The sequence below is a fragment of the Salvelinus sp. IW2-2015 genome, linkage group LG11 (genome assembly GCF_002910315.2).
Source record: "Salvelinus sp. IW2-2015 linkage group LG11, ASM291031v2, whole genome shotgun sequence".
In the NCBI taxonomy this organism is placed as follows: Eukaryota; Metazoa; Chordata; class Actinopteri; order Salmoniformes; family Salmonidae; genus Salvelinus; species Salvelinus sp. IW2-2015.
Genome location: NC_036851.1, coordinates 42,961,219 through 42,969,610, shown reverse-complemented (window position 1 = coordinate 42,969,610; position 8,392 = coordinate 42,961,219).

The window sequence follows — 8,392 nt, the reverse complement described above, 5'->3', positions numbered from 1 at the left end:
CGATGGTCATTTTTTACAAAATAGCCTCCAATCACTCTACTCCCAGGCAAATTGATGCAGTCTATCACCGTGCCATCCGTTTCGTCTAACAAGGAGCCCATCATACTACCACCACTGTCGACGCTGGTATATGCTCTCGGGTTTGGCCTGGCTTCCGCTTCAATAGTTCGTCGCCAACATCACTGGCTCCAGGTCATGCTATAAGTCCTTGTTTAGGTAAACCGGCCGCCTTATCTCAGCATCATGTGGTCACGCAATAGAGCACGCCACCCATAAGCAAGCGCCAGCAGGGGTATATCTTCATGGGTCACCCCAAAGGCCAATTCCGTCTTTATCTGCCTTGCCTTTCCTTCCAGTTCTCTGCTGCCAATGCTGGACGATTTGCAAAAATCACTGAAGCTGGAGACTCATGTCTCCCTCACTATCTTTAAGCATCAGCTGTCAGAGCAGCTTACAGATCATTGCACCTGTACGTAGCCCATCTGTAAATAGCACATCCAACTACCTCATCCCCATATTGTTATTTATTTTATTTATATATTTTTTTTTYCCCTTTGCACCACAGTATCTCTACTTGCACATTCATCTTCTGCACATCTCACTCCAGTGTTTATTTGCRAAATTGTAATTATTTCGCCACTACGGCCTATTTATTGCCTTRCCTTCCTAATCTTACYTAATTTGCACACACTGTATATAGACTTTTGTATTGTGTTATTGACTGTACATTTGTTTATTCCATGTGTTTCCAGAAGAAATCCCACGCCCTGTAAAGACGCTAGAGATTGAACTTCACTGAGTTTGCACTATATAGATAAACGTTTTTTCTGTGATCGAATCGACATTATAGCATCCCCTTTATAATGCAACAAACCAAAACAAATCTAACTTTGCAAGATTGAGTCTGTGATTTTGTTGTAGGCAGAGCCAGGGAGCAATGGAGTAGAATTCTATTGGCGGGGTAGCCCACATGCGGACCAAGGAGTGAATGTGGTTTTCTGATCAGTTCAGATCAGTGCGTAGATCGGTGCGAGTGTGCACATTTGTTGATATTCTTTGCTAATTAGTGAGTTATTAGCCCAGTTATAGATATGTATAGGTCAGCAATGAGGAGTTACTACACTTTTAAAAGAAAAGTTTCCAGAAGTATCAATTAGGGGTTCTTCAAAATGAAACCGTGGGGGAACCCCTATAAGTTCTTCAAAATGAAACCGTGGGGGAACCCCTATAAGTTCTTCAAAATGAAACCGTGGGCTAACCCATTGGCTAGGCTTGCTGGGACTTGACTTCTCCATATTGAGATTTTTTTATCAGCGTTGCCGCTAAAAATCATAATTCATGAAGTAACTGTCATAATAATCATTGTGTTTATTGTAGCCATATATTTAACTTAATAATAATCAATAACAGGAGGAACAGGAGGGGGTAAGTAAAAAAAATGTTACCCAAAGGGTGTTATTCTAAAGAGGTTTGAAGAACCCTTCTAGACAAGGGAACTTTGAATGAAACTTACCGGGGTTCCCCCACGGTTTCATTTGGAAGAACTTATAGGGGTTCCGCCACGGCTTTAATTTTGAAGAACTAATAGGGTTCCCACAGTTCATTTTGAAGAACTTATAGGGCTTCCTCGGTTCATTTTGAAAGAACTTATAGGGGTTCCCACGGTTTCATTTTGAAGAACTTATAGGGGTTCCCCACGGTTTTCATCTCATCATGAAGAACTTAATAGGGGTTCCTCCCACGGTTTCATTTTTGAAGACTTATCAGGGGTTCCCCACGGTTTCACTTTTTCATGAACTTATGAGGGTTCCCCTCTCGACGAGTTTATTTGATAGCACATTCATAACACTGGGGCCCCGAGTGGGTTCATTTTGACGATACTTTCTATAGAGGTTTCCCTCTCACGGATTATTTTAGATTATTATCGGAATAGTAACTATCGGGGGGGAGGAAAGATTCACTACCCCCATTGAGATTTATCCATTGTTTGAATGAACCATATATGAACCAATGATATCACTGGGGTGTGCCGGAGGAATCCATCACGTTAATCGGTAGATGGATCTTATAATGCGAGAGGCGGGAATATCCATTATTGAACGTATCTCTATAAATAAATCCCGGTGGGTGAACTCCCCTCATACGGTAGTTTTCATGGGATTTGCAGTATAGAAGAACTCGCTAAGGGGCTGAACTCTTTCAGTATACTGCTCATGGAATACTCTTTCTAAATATATGAATAGCTGTAAGTGGAACCAGGAGGGCTGATCTGCTACATTGCTGACCTATTACATATCTATAACTGGGTCATAAATATACGATCACTCGTAGGGCAGAGAAGCTCACTCAATACCCGAATGTGCACGCTTCGTATCATAAGATGAGACACCGTGGGGGAACCATCAGTTCTTCACAAATTGAACAACCGTGGGGAGAACCCTTATCCGAGTTCTTCAAAAATGAACACCAGGGGAAACCCGCTATTGAAGTTTTCACATGAACCGTGGGGAAACCCTATAGAGTTCTTCAAATGAAACGTCGTGGGGAGACACCGGCTTATAAGTTCTTCATAAATTAAAGCCGTCGGGGACTACGCCCTGACTAGATCCTATTTCACACTGAGAGAATCGTGAACTAGCCTGCTAGGAAGAAACACATTCCGAGCTAGCCTTCTTGCGCATAGTGGGTCCTACTCCTCTGACCAGAGGTTACGTAACACTATCACTCTCTAATTGCATTATAACCTGGTCTGTGCGCTGTAGCACTACTTAATATCGTACAGTTTATACACTGCATCTGCCAAGTTACTGTTGTCTTCCTGTGGTAGTTTCGCACATTGAATCTATTAATATAAAGGTGGATATGTCGAGATACGGAACGATATGAACACAAATAAAGATATTCTAGTTGAACATTCTATATAGTGTGAAACTCTCAGTGTGGCAAGGCATAAGCTATAGTCACTGACAAGATACTATTACAGGTGCGTAGTAGGATTTGTAGGTATTATGGTCCCCAGCAGAGCCCTATCCAATGGGTTTATCCTCTGGCGTGTTGAAGAATATCACACACAGTTGGTCAGTATGAACTCACATGTAATCCATGTCAGCCAGTAAACACATAGATATTCTAGCAAGATGTCTATATGGTGATCGAGTGCCACTATGGTATAGTATATGTCATTAAGAGAGGGTAGAGCTAATCAAATATGGTCCGTAGATAAGGCAGAAAATACAAAACATATAGCAGACTTAACTCAGGAAATGATTAACCTAAACTGGAGTGAAGGATGGCTGGTCTGAGAAGATGGAATATGTTGGTCGAAGTGAGGTGAAGGTGAAATCGTAAAAGATGAGTGACAAAGGAAAACAATTATAGGATTGTACTATAACATCAAAGTTTACTAAACATAATAACAATCGATGGTGGATGCCAGGATATGTAGATGGTCGATGTTGGCGGTTATTTTATCAGATGGTTGTCATTCGAAGTGAGGAGTAAACGGTGAATGTCTGGTGGACTGCTGACTCTCGATCAGCTGATTGACTTAAAGCCTAGTATAAGAGTGAAGACCAATGATAGATTCTCCAATCAAGTGAATTTCCTTTTGAAATTGGTTCCAAGTCATCTTGCGAGCTAGCGAGAACTAAGAAGGTAAAGTCTGCAGACAACAAGACGAGAAGAGAAGTTTGGCATTATAGGGAGTGGACTACGTAGAAATTATTATCGCGTGCTACGAGTAGCGATGATGTCGGCTCGGCTTTCGAGTGCTAGCATTACTGTGTAGTACCCATAGCTCGCATGACTGCTTTGACGTTACTTATCTCGTGCGCGGTTTTTGAACTGATGAGGCAAAGGATTTTCGATGATTGACTAGTGGTAGATGCATATGTGCGGTGTTGGCGAGACATAATATGATAGCTCTGCCTAATGACAATATCAAAGAGGAGAGATTGAGTCATGGTCATCAGTATTAGGATTGGAGGCAATAAGTCGTCTTGGAGCATATCATGTTGACAGAGGGACGGACTTGTAATCCTTAGATGATATGATGGCAATATCTTTTGTCATGAATGTTTTGCACTGTGTTAGGAGTGCTTACACTCTTGTGAGAATCTGAATCGCATCAATGGTCATAGATGAATAGTCAGTGTTTTATCAAGTGGTGAGGCATGTGGAGCAGTATTGCATGGCGATGAAGCTGCTGATTACCAACGCGTAATGCGAGGAGATCGATTCTCTATGATGATACTCTCTACAATTCCTTGCCGATTTTGAAGATTGCTCTTAGTAGAGAGATCTGGAGGTAGAGTTTACAGTCTTCAGACACGATATGGTTGCTTGGACCTTTGTACTCTACATTCACGAGGCACACACGGAGTCAGAGAAGATTCTTACTGATACTTGTGCAGGTGTTGTGTCGAAGATAGGCTCGTGTCGAAATGCGTCTCTGACAAAACACATTGCATTTAGTTTTTTGTATGTATGCACTTTCCTTACAAGTAAGTTCACGAAGAAATAGTGCTCACGGGGACAGTGAGCAGTTTGTTCAGTATGCTCTATTAGAAGAGCTAGAGTTGTCAAGGTGATTATAAGAGCTTTAAGTATCGACAAATATACCTAATGAGAGAGCACACGAGAGTATCATGTAAAGTGTGTGCGCTATAAGCACCGTCAGATGAGGTGGATCAGAAGAGCAACGCGGGTAGAGCGATATTGAATGTTATACATGTAGATACTGAATCGGCTCTCCGCATTGAATGTTAATAATATCTCAATTTTGTGATGGCAATAAGATCAGATGACTTCATGGACATCGAGAGAGTGTCGCGTACACAGGCCATTTCACACAAATAGACCATCTGAAACTCATGCTATGAGAGATTTAGCAGTTATTCCGGTTGATCCTTCGGAGAGCTAGTAGGATCGCTTGTCAAATACTATGTAAGATAAACACTAAGGCTCGGTGTTAAGGTCTGCCGCGCTAAGCATTGCTTACATGTTTGAATGAGAGAGATAGAAAGCTCCTTTGGTTCAGAAGTGCGAGTGGAAATTCGCGGCTTGAGACATATACATTGAATCAGCCTCTTTCGGCGGATGAGCTGTATTGTCATGCATAGTCGCATGTTTTACAATGACACACTTAGTGAGCTCGTGGCGTGAGTGTCGCTAACACCTGCGTTTGTACTCACCATATTGGCAAACCTCACGATATCAAGCTCGATAGTCTGGTGAAGGTATTGTGAATTGGCATCGTTTCTTGCGGATTCCTAAAGAGGCTCGCAGATGTGTCTTGGTCATCACGGAACATCTACACTCTAGTGGTAGTATTATGACATTAAACTACATCTTTAGTATAAGCCTATTATCTTTCCTAGACTTTACAGATCTGTTTTCAAACAAATCATGTACTATCTACTTTCACTCTTGTAAAATCTCAATATCGTGAGTGAACATCTAGACAAGATGAGCAAGAGAACTCTAATTAGATATAGCCATAGATACACCCTCTCTAATAGCTTAACTGAAGACACCATCATGAATGTTGAACCGATACTGTTGTTCACATTTAAAAGCGGAGCATCTCTTGTACTTCGCAGAGAATGAGATGGTACTCATCGCGTTCAGCCGCAGTCTAGATGTATTCTGCAATTGACAATTTAGTCTATTATAGAATGTACTCCGCAACTTAGTTTATATAGGTCTCTGTAAGGACGAGAGTTACTAAATTCTGTCAGGGTCCTGTTCCACCTCAGTATCAAAAAAACATCACATTAGTGCCTTATTCCTAGAGGCATTTGACATCAATGTGTATAAGATCACAAGAAAAATCAGTCCAATGCACTCAGGTATCAAGATACTCTCGCCTCTAGGACCTCACCACCACGTTCCTCGGATGATTGCCACTCTCACTGTGTGAGGCCCAACTTAGGTAAATACAGAAGCGCTCTAAGGAGGTTGTATCAGCGGTGCATAGGGTCAGTGTTGCATTATGATCATGGAGTAGGCTATTCTCTTCTGGTCATATGTAATACCGGTGTCCTGTGTGATTAAGATCTGCATGGCTCGCTACACATCTTCTGCTTCACTCCGCTCTTATGCTTGTAACGGTGCATTTGTCGTTCTCGTCGTGCCGACAGTAAAGACTTGGAGCCTCTGCGGGAACAATGTCAGGAACTAAAACTGAGAAGTCTCACTCAGCATATACAGCTCGCTCAGAACGCGCCAGCCTTGTCGGATGATATTGGGTAAGCTGCACGGACATGCTATAAAATTGTAATGATTTTAAAATGTCCATATCAGATCAGCGAAAAGTCCGATCATCGAATAAAACTCTTCGCATATAGGCTACCTGCATACTAAAGCTAGAAGACACGCCACTGCTCCAAAATACCGACAAAACACAACACAGACTAGACTTGGTGTGCAACTGCACATGGGGAAAAGATCGTACCTTTGGGAGAAATGTCTTCTGGTCAGATGAAAGCAAAAATAGAATGTTTGGCATCAATGGACCATCGTTAACTGTTTGGAGGAAAAAGGGGAGGCTTGCAGCCGAAGAACACCAATCCAACGTGAAGCCGTGGTGGTGGTAGCATCATGTTGTGGGGAGCTTTGCTGCAGGAGGTAACTGGTCGCACACTTTCCCCAAAATAGGTCACTATCAATGAGACGGAAAATTATGTTGGATATATTAAGCATAATAATTGAAAGAGTGTGCGAGCAAGGAGGTCCTTAAGCTGATCGTTACACCAGCTTCTGTCAGATGAGGTATGCAGCCAACATCACCCAGCTTATTGTGGGAACCTTGTTGGAAGGCACTACCAGAAACATTTGACCCCAGTTAAATTAATATACATAAGGCAATGCCACCAAATATTAATTGAGTGTAATGTAAATTCTCGGCACCACTGGGTAAATTGGTTGATTGATATGAATAGATAATGTAATAGCTGAAATAAATCATTCTCTCTACTATGTATTCTGACATTTCACATTCTTAAACAATAAAGTGGTGGATCCTAAACTGACCTAGCAGACAGGGATGTTCTTATTACTAGGATTAAATGTTCAGGATTTTGCTTAAAAACTCAGTTCTAGAAATGTTATTTGGCCTAGGTGTACTGTAAACTTCAATAGCTTACAACTGTCTAGCGCCTGACTGTTAGACTATATCAATAAGAAATCAAAAGCCTTATTTGCATTTCCATGGGTGACAAATATTCCTGGTGTTGTTCTCGCAGCTCAACATAGCCTATTGTCTACCACAGGAGCCTGCTGAAGGGAAAAGGCTGGACAATAAGGCCAGATAACATGGAAATGGCAAACATGCTGTTCTGCTGATTTGCATACCAGTTCCACACTCTCTATTCCCTCGCAGTCATTACCACCAAGCCTTCTTCCGCAAAATTAAGGTTTCCGCCCAAACCTCCTGTGTTTTCTATTGCTAAAACGTAAGGGTGCCAGGCCCTCACTGTTCACTGTAAGAACGGCACGCGGAAAATCTCAACAATGTCAAGTTGGCTCAACAACTGGTAGAAGTTCTGATCAGTGCTTCCAAAAATGTGAGGAACGATGGGTTGCAACCCCCTTGTTGCTCTTCTAAGAACAGGCCTCAATTCGTCAGGGCATGGACTCTCAAGGTGTCAGAAAGTGGTCCAAGGATGCTGGCCCATGTTGCGCCAATTGGTTCCCACAGTCCTTTGTGGTGGACCATTCTTGATACACATGGGAAACTGCTACGTGTGAAAAATCCAGCAGCATCTTGCAGTTAATTGACACAAGACCGGTGGCGCCTAGGCCAAGCTAACTACATACCCCTGTTCAAAGGGACTGTCAATCTTTTTTTCTTTTACAATTCCCTCTGAATGGCACACATACACAATCCTGTCTCAATTGTCTCAAGGCTGAAAAAATCGTTCTTTAACTTGTCTCCTCCTCTTCATCTACAAACTGATTAGGTTCGATTTAACAAGTGACACCAATAAGGGATCATAGCTTACACGTGTATGAACCGTCCACGTCTATGCTCTCGGAAAGAGCTGTTCATAATGTTTTGGTACGCCTCAGTGTATATGCATCGTTCACCCCAAAAACGCATGATCCCTTTTGTCTTTACATGTATATGCTGTAACTCATGCAGTGATTTGATAGTGAAAAAACACATTCCAATCTTTTGAATAATTTTATTTAAACAATAAAAGCGAACATTTACCATACATTCTTAAATGTATATAGTCGTTTTAAAGTTAAAAAAATGAAATGCTATCGTAGGCAATCCGCCGTTGACTCCTTTTAATGCACAAATTAGCCGACCTGGCACAGTGCCAATAATCTTTTCTATCCCCTCTATCCTATCTCCTCCTCCCCCAAACACAGTGAGAAATGTATC